Source organism: Poecilia latipinna, unplaced genomic scaffold (genome assembly GCF_001443285.1).
Source record: "Poecilia latipinna isolate Pla-1442-1.1 unplaced genomic scaffold, P_latipinna-1.0 Scaffold4108, whole genome shotgun sequence".
NCBI classification, from domain to species: Eukaryota; Metazoa; Chordata; class Actinopteri; order Cyprinodontiformes; family Poeciliidae; genus Poecilia; species Poecilia latipinna.
The window spans coordinates 15,354-26,484 of record NW_015116724.1 but is presented as its reverse complement, the minus strand read 5'-3'; the positions used below and the strand labels follow the sequence as shown (position 1 = coordinate 26,484).

The window sequence follows — 11,131 nt, the reverse complement described above, 5'->3', positions numbered from 1 at the left end:
GACCCGGTTCTACTGGAACCAGAACTCCATCATCTGCTCCACCTCCAGCTGCTCTGAGTCAAACCAACCTGTTCCCCTCCTGGCCTGTGGGGGCGCTGCACCAAGAACCACTGAAGGAAACGACACAAAAACCTCTGAAGACACTGAGAGCAACTTCCTTCTTCACCAGATGGAAACAAGATGGAGGATTTTAGCGGTTGGAGGATTTCTCTTTAGTCTAAAGACCAGGAGCCATTTCTGCTGCTAGCGCTAGGCTAACACGTTAGCTTTGGCTGGATTTACCCAGAATGCCCTGCGCTGTAGTGCACTTCGTGCTTTTGGAGCGGTCTCTGGTCGGCTTGGCGTTCACATTCAATCAGAGGTCGATTAGCGTTCACACCTGACCTCAGTGACCCCATTAGGGTCCTTCCAGTTCTGACCATGTTTCTGAATTAAAGTCCCTCTGCAGACCAAACCTCTCCGGTTTCAGGCAGAAGTTCGTTGTTCTGTTTTTGCTCCCGTCTCTTTTTTACCAGTCAGATAGTCGATCGGCTTTTTATCGCCTTTATGATTCCTGATAAGCTGATTAGAGGCAGACTTGACGACCTTCCTTCATATCGGACACAACTGGAGCGTTTCAGTGGCTGCTGAACCCTGAACGCTGCGGCGCGTTCATCAGAGAAACGTCGGCAGCTTCTCTGGTGTCGTCCTGATTTTCTGTGTGGCTGTTTGTCCACTTAGTGCTGATGGAGCTCAGAGGCAGCTGTTCAAATGAACTGTGATGGCCAAAGACTTTATATAAACACTGCTGCTGGGGTTTTAATGGAGGCAGATGGACACCGACAGCTTTACTGCTGAGACTTAGTGGAGCGGCCCCCGACCGGAGAACGGGTAACACCGGGGCCTCGTCTGACAGCAGATACTGGAAAATCATCCTGGACCAAACTGGAAACGGCCGATTTAATAAAAACATGCAACAGCAACAAGGTGATAAAAGTACCTAAAATCATTTTAATGAGAGAAAAATCAGCTGCTATGGAAACATTCAGATTATATTTATAATTTAACATCTGAGATGCACTGTAAAACATAATGATGAGGCACATCGGACCAATCAGAAACCAGCTGACCAACTTTAACCATGAAGATAAAAATACAGAATATGAACCAGGAAGTGGAGGCTGTGTTTGATTTGTTCAAGAAATGTTGAAGCGACAATAAAAATAAAAATTTAAATTAAACTAATCTAATTTGCCTCCAGCTTTCATTTCTCTGTAAAGCCTCATTTTTTCTGGCTTTTCTCCTTTTTGACCTTGTGAAAGTTTTTCCCAGGAGATTAAAACATTTATGAGATAAAATAAAAACAAACTTTATGCAGTTCATGTTAAACTGAGGACATTTTGAACTCACTGTAAATAAATGTGCTTTTAATTTTGTTACAATCTTTTCTAATGCAAGAGAAGATCTGCCAGACTTTGTGCAGCAGGAAGCGGATTGTGTTTGATTAAATCAAGTTGAACACATCAGAGGGAATCCTCCAGAGATGCTGAGTGGAAACTGGGCTGCAGATGAAGCTGCTGTTCTTAAGAAGCTGAAACGGTGGAAGCGAGTGAGTTTCCATGGGTATTCTCTGCAGAGCGAGTCGATCAGACGGCGGCTGCAGCAGAGCCGCGCTTTCTGCTTACCTGGCTGAGCAGCGGCTCCCTGCAGCCAACAGAAAAACTTTCTCTTATTTTCATTCTGGGTTTGAATTATTTAAAAGTTGTGCTTCTGTTTGTGCATTCAGAGCGTTTCCCCACGGAGCGAGGAAGACGCAGCAGCTGAGGAGGAAGAGCGGCTCGGTGTTGATCTGTTGTGTGATTCCTCTGTTGGAGCCACAGCAGAAAAATTACAGCTGGAAATATGAAAATGATCCTTTGGCCACCGAGCCGCTCTGCTCTCCAGATTATTCTGGAAATGCTCTATTCATGCAGATGTTCCATTATGGGCCTCCTACACACCGGCTTCAGCAGGACGGAAACACAGATGGCGTCCCTGAGTGTGTGTGTGTGTGTGTGTGTGTGTGTGAAATGACAATAATTCAATGCAGGAAAGGGCGGAGAAAGAGTCGCAGGAAAATGGGCTGAAAGAGGAACAAATCAAAACCTCCAGCTGAGTTTGGACCCGTCCAGAACCGACCCAAATATTAACACATTTTAATGTTTCAGTTTGTTGGTGTTCTCCTCCTTCAGTCCGGTCGACCCGGTTCTACTGGAACCAGAACATCTGCTCCACCTCCAGCTGCTCTGAGTCAAACCAACCTGTTCCCCTCCTGGCCTGTGGGGGCGCTGCACCAAGAACCACTGAAGGAAACGACACAAAAACCTCTGAAGGCACTGAGAGCAACTTCCTTCTTCACCAGATGGAAACAAGATGGAGGATTTTAGCGGTTGGAGGATTTCTCTTTAGGCTAAAGACCAGGAGACATTTCTGCTGCTAGTGCTAGGCTAACACGTTAGCTTTGGTTGGATTTACCCAGAATGCCCTGCTCTGTAGTCCACTACCTGCTTTTGGAGCAGTCTCACATTAAACCAACCTGAGTTCACTTCAACCAAACCCAGACCGAGGTTTGGAGGACCAGAGTTAGCTTAGCATTCACACCTAGCGGCGGTGCTGGCCTGTTTGGCGCCTTTGGCGAACAACCCCACTGACGCCCACTTTCCCTCACTTTCTTCTTCTACTAATATCCAATTAGCATTATCTGCTGTTACATCAGCTGTTACCTTTTTGTTTTCTCCTGGTGTTTTCCCGTCCGAAGAAGCTCCACCTGGTCCAGCTTTCTGTTTTAGCAGTCGGCTAACAGGAAGTTCTTAAACATAGAAAGATCTCCTGGTTCAGTTCTTCTGCTCTGTCTTCTCAAACCTCCAGATGGCAGCTGGTACTGAGCCTGGTTCTGGTTCTGGTGGTTTCTTCTTGTTAAAGGGGAGTTTTTCCTCTCCACTTTCGCCCCCTGCTGGTCAGGAGGACAACGACTCGATGCTCTGCTGAGTTGTCTTGGATTGAAACTTTGTAAACTTAGAATAATAAACTAATGCATTAGTTTTGTAAAGTGTTTTGAGCTGCCATTGTTGTGAATTGTCGCCATAGTATCAAACTGACTATTGATACTAAAATTGGTATAATTTATTAAGATTATACCGAGAAACGTCCCCGAACTGAACATGAATCTGTTCAGTTCAGTATGAACAGGTTCATGTAATCAGTCGAGTATTTTTGTTTAATTGCAAATAAATCACCTTATTTTCCAGAGATAAAAAACAAAGATAAAATGTGGAAAAATGAACCTTAATAATGAATATTTAATAAGTGGTAGAAAAGTTAGCAGATGTTCCAGGATGGTTTCTGCTCCCCTGGATTCCTGGTTGACCTGCAGAAACGTCCTGCCATTGCCGCACCGCGCTGTTAGAATATCACGCCAAGTTTGAAGCTCCTTGTTTGTTAAAATTAATATTTGAGGCTCATAATGTCGACTTCAGAGGAGAAGTTGGTGAACATCCCACAATCAAAGGAAGTGTGTCCCCGACCTGTTTCCTCTCTCACCTTTCTACTCCCCTAATTGCCCACCTGTGGGCGTCCTAATTAGCCCTGGTGTTAATCAGGAAGAGGAGCTCACTGGAGACCGAGAAGGCTGGGCGAGAAAGCAGACAGCACAGAAGAAGAAAGAGGGCTGTGCTGCAGAATCAAGGTTAGAAATGACTGTTAGTAAATTAAAACAAAGTACTTGTGGCATTTTGAGAGACGAGCTAATGATGTGCGTTAAAGCAGAGATTTATTACTGAGCGCTCTGCAGAAGGCCATTAGCTGCAGCTTTGATTTATTCATCGGAGGAACCAAGCGGCACAATAAATATGGAAATAACTGCTGGCCTTTTCAGACGGCGGCTCTGGAGAGGGAGAACCTGGATCTGAGGCTTTCAGATCAGACGAGCTCATCATGGAGCCACTGAGGATTAATCAGACGCGCCGACGTGTCACTCAAATCTGTGCACTGAAACCAAATCATCTTCCCACTTTATGTCAAAAATAACCAAATGAAAAATAATCTTAGATCAATGCTTATGTTGCTTTATTTACTTCATGCTTAATATTAACGGTATTTAAACAGATCCTGATTAAACCTGCAGATTTTCTCCCACCACTGAAATGTTGCTGATATATTTTTAATTTTTTGTGTCTCTAGTTGCAAATATCAATAAAGTTTATACAGGAAACGGGCAGAAAGAGAGAACAGGACGAAGACGACTGCAGAGTTACACTGTAAAAAGTTAACAGCAGTAATTAAGAGAATTAACATAATTAATATTTCACCATTTCATTTATTCATCTTTAAACGTCAGTTTCAAACTAAATATTTATTCAAGCTAAATGTTTTGCTAAACATTTAGCTCCTACTCTACAGGAGCTAACAAAATATGAAGCTCCTAACTGACATATATTGACATATTTAGCTCCCAACTAAATATTCAGCTCCAGATGAAGTATTTCACTGACTAAATATTTAGTTTGAAACTGTGACATTTATAAATGAATGAATAATGTGGCTAAAATATGACTTTGTAAAATGGGACCTATTTTTTCTCTCATGCTAATTAACCCAAATTGTTGCTGTTAATTTTTTTCAGTGTAACTTTGTACAAAGCGAAGGTCCCATCACCAAACCTTCTGTGCTGAAGACGAACGGTTTCCTCTTCCTCCACCTTTACAGCATCGCCTCAGTTTGTAACAACATTTAGTTTGGATGTGAGAGAAGCGCTCTCTGCTCCTCAGTTTGGTTTTCTGTTCGATTATATGATGGATCTATTGAGTATTGATCATTTTATCATGATTTATTAGTGCTGCAGAAATATTCAGCTGGATGTGAAAACCTCTGCAGCTTAGATTTCATGTTTTATTACCAGAACATGTTGAGCTTTCTGAGGTTTGCAGCTGAAATGTGACAAAGTGTGAAACGACTGAAGCTTTTAAAGTGTGGAGAAGTTCTGGAGACAGAACGTCTACCTGGCCCAGTTCACGTGAAGAAACTGCTGCTGCTGGAATCCGTTTTAACAGACACACTCAGCCCGTCTCTGAGGAAAACAACAATAATTCTGTGTGTAATAATGCCAACAACGCTGCTGTGCATCAGCGTGAGCACAAAGCATCATGGGAGATGGCGCTGCTTCCCAAACACGTGGAACCTGCTGGCGTCCGGGCAGACTTCAGTCTGCTCTGAGTGTAAAGAGTCTTATTCACTTCTGGAAAAATCAGACATAATCAGGACCAGCCGTCATGTTGCACTGCAAAAAGTCATTCTGGCAGCGTGTTGAATACAAGTTATTTGTTTTACTTTATTTTCATAATTTTTCTAGACTTCCTCATTTTTCTGATTTCTACTCTCTTACTTTCTGACAGGTGTGGTGGGTAACCATGGCAACGAGGTCCTTCCTGATTGGTCAAGAAGTCGAGATCTGTTTTCCATTTATGTTTTTATAAGTCAGCAACAAAAAGGAGAAGATGAAACATGAGCAGACATGTTTTATCTGACAGAGAAAAATAGTTTTATGTCAGGCAGGTTGGAGTAAATAAGGGTCAAAAGGTCAACAAAAGGTCAAGGTGACGTTCTTCATGTCATGTGGAGCAGGAAGGTTAACCTGAGGCTTCAGTTGTTTTCTCAGGGAGTCTGTTACCCTGCTTCGTGTTGCCAGTCAGGTTCTATTTAAATGGCTGGACTTTAATGCCCCTGGTAAGGCGCTGGCCCCTAGTGGATGGACATGTTCACTACATCAGGATGTATTCTGTTTCCATCTCCTCTGTTCAAACCAACTCAAGCAAAACTTTAAAACTTTTTTGCAAAACTGAGAAATTTTTTCTGATTTCTGCCGTTTTCATCAACTTTTTCTAATGTGATGCTTCAAAATTAGCATAAAAACTGTTGGTGGCTACAGTTAAGATTTCACACAGCCAGGCATATCGGGCAGAAACGACATCAGAATTTAAAACTGACTTTTACATCTGCTTGTTTCTCTTTGTCTGATATTTGGGACAAAAGCAGAGTGAAGCTGTAAGGGAGCCACTAGTCTGAACTGTTTTCAGCAGTTCGAACCTCGTTCAGCACCAACATCAACAGAAAGTTAAATCCTGCAGTGGACGCTCCTCTTCCTGACACATTTCTTCTCTCTTCTTGTTCTTCTGACCTTCATCTGTCTCCATTATTACATTTTCATGTCATCATTTAGATGTGAAGCGACGGCTGCATGCAGAGAACCCAGCCTCACCTTTATCCCGGACATGAAAGAGGGCGTCCGACTGATGTTTGTGGCCGTCAGAGTCAGACTGGAGCGGCTGACAGCTGCGCCGTTGCTCCGCGTTGCATCAGGCCTTGGCTTCGTTGGACGCCGGCGGGTTGCTGCAGACTTGCAGATGGATTGAAATGAGATCCGTGGACTGATTGTTTGTGTTGCAGAACCGCAGGCGGTGTGTAAACAGGGTGCTGAAGAAGCTGGAATCCTTGTTTCACTTCGTTAATTAAAGACGATGGAGAACCGGATCACAACTTCCTGCTAGAGAGCAGAAAGTTCTCAGCTCAAAGTAGCAAACGTTTTTCTGGTGTGATGGGATGTTGATGCTGTTTACAGGGAGCATTGGTGATGTCATGCTAACAGCAATTAGCCAGAGATCAGAAATAAAGCTAACACAAAGACAGATTCATACCACATAATTCCTAGTTTCTCTCCCAGTTCAGAAGCTGTTATGCTTCTGAACTGGCATTGTTGACTGTGTTAACTAGCTAATGCTAACATGCTATTCCTGTTTTAGCTCTGTTAGAATTAGCAAACATATTTCTATCTGCTCACTAACTAGGAGTAAGATTTTGTTGAGATCATTTGTGTCTGAACTTTGACTTCCTTCGATGTTTCCAAAAGTGCACCAGTCCCTCCTGAAGCATATCCCCCCTCACAGCATGATGCTGCCACTACTGTACATTACAGTTGGGATGGTAAGCATCCCAGTTTTTCCTCCAAATGTAATAAACCTTTTATGTCCAAACAGTTCATTTTGCTTTCATCAGACCTCCAAACTCTTTGATCTGAGTCCGTCCCCAAACTGTAATCTGACTTTTTTTGTTTTCGCGTTGTGTATCTTCAGTGTTCTGTGTTTTTAATCCAGCTAGTTCATTCAAAACGTGCAAATAAATGGAGCAAAATTCACATCTTTCTGAATTTTCCCCATAATTTGAAACACTAAGATGTGAAATTATAGTTTTGCCTTTATTGCTGCTCAACTTTGTGTTAACTGTTTTCTTGTTAAATTGAAACCTACGCACCTGACTGGGTCTCGCAACTTTCATCTGTTGCACTTTAATTAAAAAAAGGTGTTTATGTTGTTTACTCAGTTATGCTAACATCTCCCAATAACACCTCTGAATATGTTTCTGGGTTTGCTGAAAGCAGAGGAAGCTGCTGCTGCAGTGACTGAACTGTTTCTGGAGGTGTTGGATGATCCTGCTACTGCCAGCTGGGCTTCATCTCGCAGGTTAACCCGACAACCTGCTGCTGCACATTCAGCTCCTCTACTGAGCGGCTCAATGTTGGGATGAAGCTGGGTGTTGGTTTGTTGGCATTTCTTCCTGCCTGCACCGTGTGTGTGTGTGTGTGTGTGTGTGTGTGTGCGCTTAATCATGTGCATTAATGCCTGCAGCTGTCTCCCCCGGCGCTGTGTGGAAACGTAATGCGATTGCCACCAGTGGCTCTGATGTCAGTCTCTCATTCATCATTGTTCAGTCGTTTTTTCACTCCTTTAAAAACAACTTTCTATCGCATCAGAGACTTCCTGGAAGTCCAATCAGGGACGTTTTCCACGGTGAGATGCTGAAGGAAGACATCCACTGTCAGGAGGTCCTGAAATCTCTGGATTTTATTTCTCACTCACCAAGGTTGAGTTAAACACGGGGTCTGGTTTCCCGTCTCCCTGCTTAGTTTTATTGTTACCAGAATAATAAAACTCTGGCAATAAACACTAACTATTGGCCTTTTATTAGAATAATAAACACTAATAGTTCGCTACAAAACTAGTTCAAAACGATTCTTCATAATTTCTGCTGTCAATCTGTGATCAAGGATCCTCATGATAGATGATCTATAAGGATCTATCATAGATCATCAGGATCTGTCAGACTGGAGCAAATCTGCTCCATGTCTCAGAATGACACATGGAGACATTAAAGTGTCTTTTTAACATTTGTTACGTTTTAAATATTAATCCATGCTTAGAATGAATCGTTTCCTCCTTCCCTCCATTTTGTTTTAACGAAACGTCTCGGAGAGAGAACACCACCATTCTGCAGACTGCGTTTAAATTTCCACCCAGGAATTTTTCAATCTTTGGGGTTATTCAGTGAAAAATAGTAAAAGATATTGAAAATTCTTCATTGATAAACGTTTCTTAAAAGTATTCATGTGGCCTATTGAAACCAGATGGTGAAAACGGAGGAGTTGAAGCAAAATATCAATATTACGGCATAAGCCCCGCCCATAACATTCTGACCAATCACATCCCGCCTCTGTGTTCCGTACCGGACCTTCTAACCAATCACAGCTCACCTCTCGGAGTTCTGTACCGGAGGGAACTGCGTAGCTCCGCTGTAGCTTAACTAGCTCCGTTTATTAGCGGTGTTCCTGAAGTTCTCCGTCTACATTTTGTGAACTTTGAACTCGGTGAAGCTCATGTCCAGCTCGGTTTTCCTCCCAGGAATTCAGGTAAAAACCAAAAAGAACTAAAATATTTTCCTTCAACGAAGACGGAGCCGCTCGAATTTCTTTCATTCGTTTTAGTAGCTTCCTCTTTGTTGTGCCGCGCATGCGTATGTGAAAGTACCGTCGCAGTGGCGACATCAAAACCTCCCGTGTGTTTACAAGATGGAGGGCAGGTTAACTTTCCCCCTGCAGTTTATTTAAATATTTATTAAATCCTTCGGTAGCCTTTTGAAGGCTAATTTAGCAGAGCCATAAATGACCAAACTGCGTTTTGCTTCCTGTTGTCTGAAGGACTGAATATATTTCCTATGACTCTGACATGAGCTGCTGCTTTTTCTCTCCTTCAACCAGTTATTGGCTCCAGTTCATGAATCGTTGCTCTGCTCAAATGAGAGATAATCTGTTGCTAAAGAACAGATGTAGTAATTTCAAACATTCACGTCCATTTCTGTGTGTGTGTGTGTGTGTGTGTGTTGCTGCACTCTAACCACTAATTAGGCTGAAGACATCCAGTCCTTATGGCATTTGACTGAAAACTGTGAAAACATGCATAGTAATCTTCTGCTGTTGGTTTTCTTCATCCTGGTGGCATTCTGCACTGACTGTTGCTGATGTTTTGAAGGCGTGATAACAAGGCTTGCAGCATGTTGATGCACAATTTATATGACCTCTGACCTCTGCACCACCAGTCCAGATTCAGCTGGTCTGGTTGCTGGAAAATGCAGAATGTTTCTGGAGTCTGGATTGTTGGAAGAATCTAATTGTCGGGCCTGTTTGGATGCCAGGCTGAAGGGAGAACAATCTGATAGTCTGCAGGTGTTTTCACTGAAAGTCGACAGGAGAATCCGATAACAATGCCTTCAGGCTTCAGCGCCTTGGTGGGATTCATCCACAGCGATTGGAGCAGAAACGCACAGAAATTTACCGTTGTAATTACTCCTTCTGATTGGACGAGTTGAGATATCAAAGAAGTCTCAGTTTTATGTAAAATCAAGTTTTTTGTCTTTCCTCATCGATCAGCTTTGATCGTTCATGCATGTTTGAGAAATCCTTAAATCTCCATGGCAACCATTCAGCTGTTACAACACCCAGGTGGACCTAGCCCCGCCCCTGAGGCATAGCTCCTCCCCCACTCAGCTCCTTCAGACTAGCCAGCAGCAATTAGCAAACATCTGCTGAGCTCATTATAGGAGCTGCTGCTCAGTGTAAAAACGTTAAAGGGTTAATAGAGGAGGCATGTTGGGATGACTTCCTGGAGGCGGAGCTTCAGAAAGAGCAGGAGTTCTTAAAGAGACAGAGGCCCAATTTCAAGATGTTAAATTTCTTTTAAATTATATTTTATATATGTATACAGCATTTTCATATAACATTTTATCATGGACTGAAACCTCCTGACAATCTGGAGTTGGATCAGAGTTGTAAAATGTTTGGCTTCTTGTCGTCCTTAAGGAAAAGCGACTTCCCTCCACCGCGGTCTGCTTCTTGTGTGCTGATAAACCAAGAGACGGATCAGAAGTTCTCCTCTGTCTGCTGGCTCAGCTGCCATGTTGATCCGCTCCAAACAAAGAGGCTTTTTCCAAGCCGCTGAACAACCGAGCTATCCAGGTGTGTGTGTGTGTTACCATAGCAACAGATGTGCGTTAGTGAGGACGGCAGAGGGGGGTCCGCTCCATGCAGCAACGTGAAGTTCTTGTTGAGATCAGAGTGTCGGCTGCACTGCCAGAATAAACATCATGAGAGGAACGATTCAGCCTCAGACATTAACGGGTTTGGAAAACATTTCACCTGAACTACGACTCAGAGCAAACGGTTAACTTTTATTGGTCGTAGCAGGAGTTTTAGTTTCATGCTTTGTTTCTTTAGCACTGTGATTATGTTTCCATCGAGTGGAAAATGAATACTCAACAGAAGATACTATTTTCAAAAAATGTAAATTATTGTTGGACAAGTGACTGACTGGTGTTTCCTCCCAACTTTTGCTGTCGCCGTTTTGCGCAGCGCCACCAGGTGGATTATGACGCGCCGTAATTTGCTGAAAACTGATGGAAACTGATTGGTTCACATCAGATTAAAAGGATAATAAATAGATTCACAAACACGAAAACCAAGAATGTTACATCTATAATTTCAGGATGTTTCGGGTATAATTCCATATAATGTTCCAGTTAGTTACAGCTAGAATTATAGCTAACTAGTTAATTATGTTTTCATTTATTCCTGTTCAAGTTAATTGGTTAGCTGTTGTTAATTGGTTACCTGTTGGGTCCTGCTCTAACCGAGTTTGGCTCCTGGTCAGACTGATGTTTCACCTCCCGTCACGGTTTCCTGTCTCCTCCTCTTCTCCTCCGTCTGCATCGTTTTGCTTCATATTTCTGTAGTTTT

General features: G+C 42.9%; 1 long non-coding RNA gene across 1 annotated transcript; it reads left to right on the top strand.

Annotated features, from left to right (window-relative positions):
- Positions 1–3,323: 3,323 nt before the first annotated feature.
- Positions 3,324–7,323, top strand: LOC106942199 (uncharacterized). The gene is made up of 2 exons (XR_001423573.1): positions 3,324–3,703; positions 6,233–7,323. It is a non-coding gene; the product is annotated as an uncharacterized LOC106942199 (long non-coding RNA).
- The last annotated feature ends 3,808 nt before the right edge of the window (positions 7,324–11,131 follow it).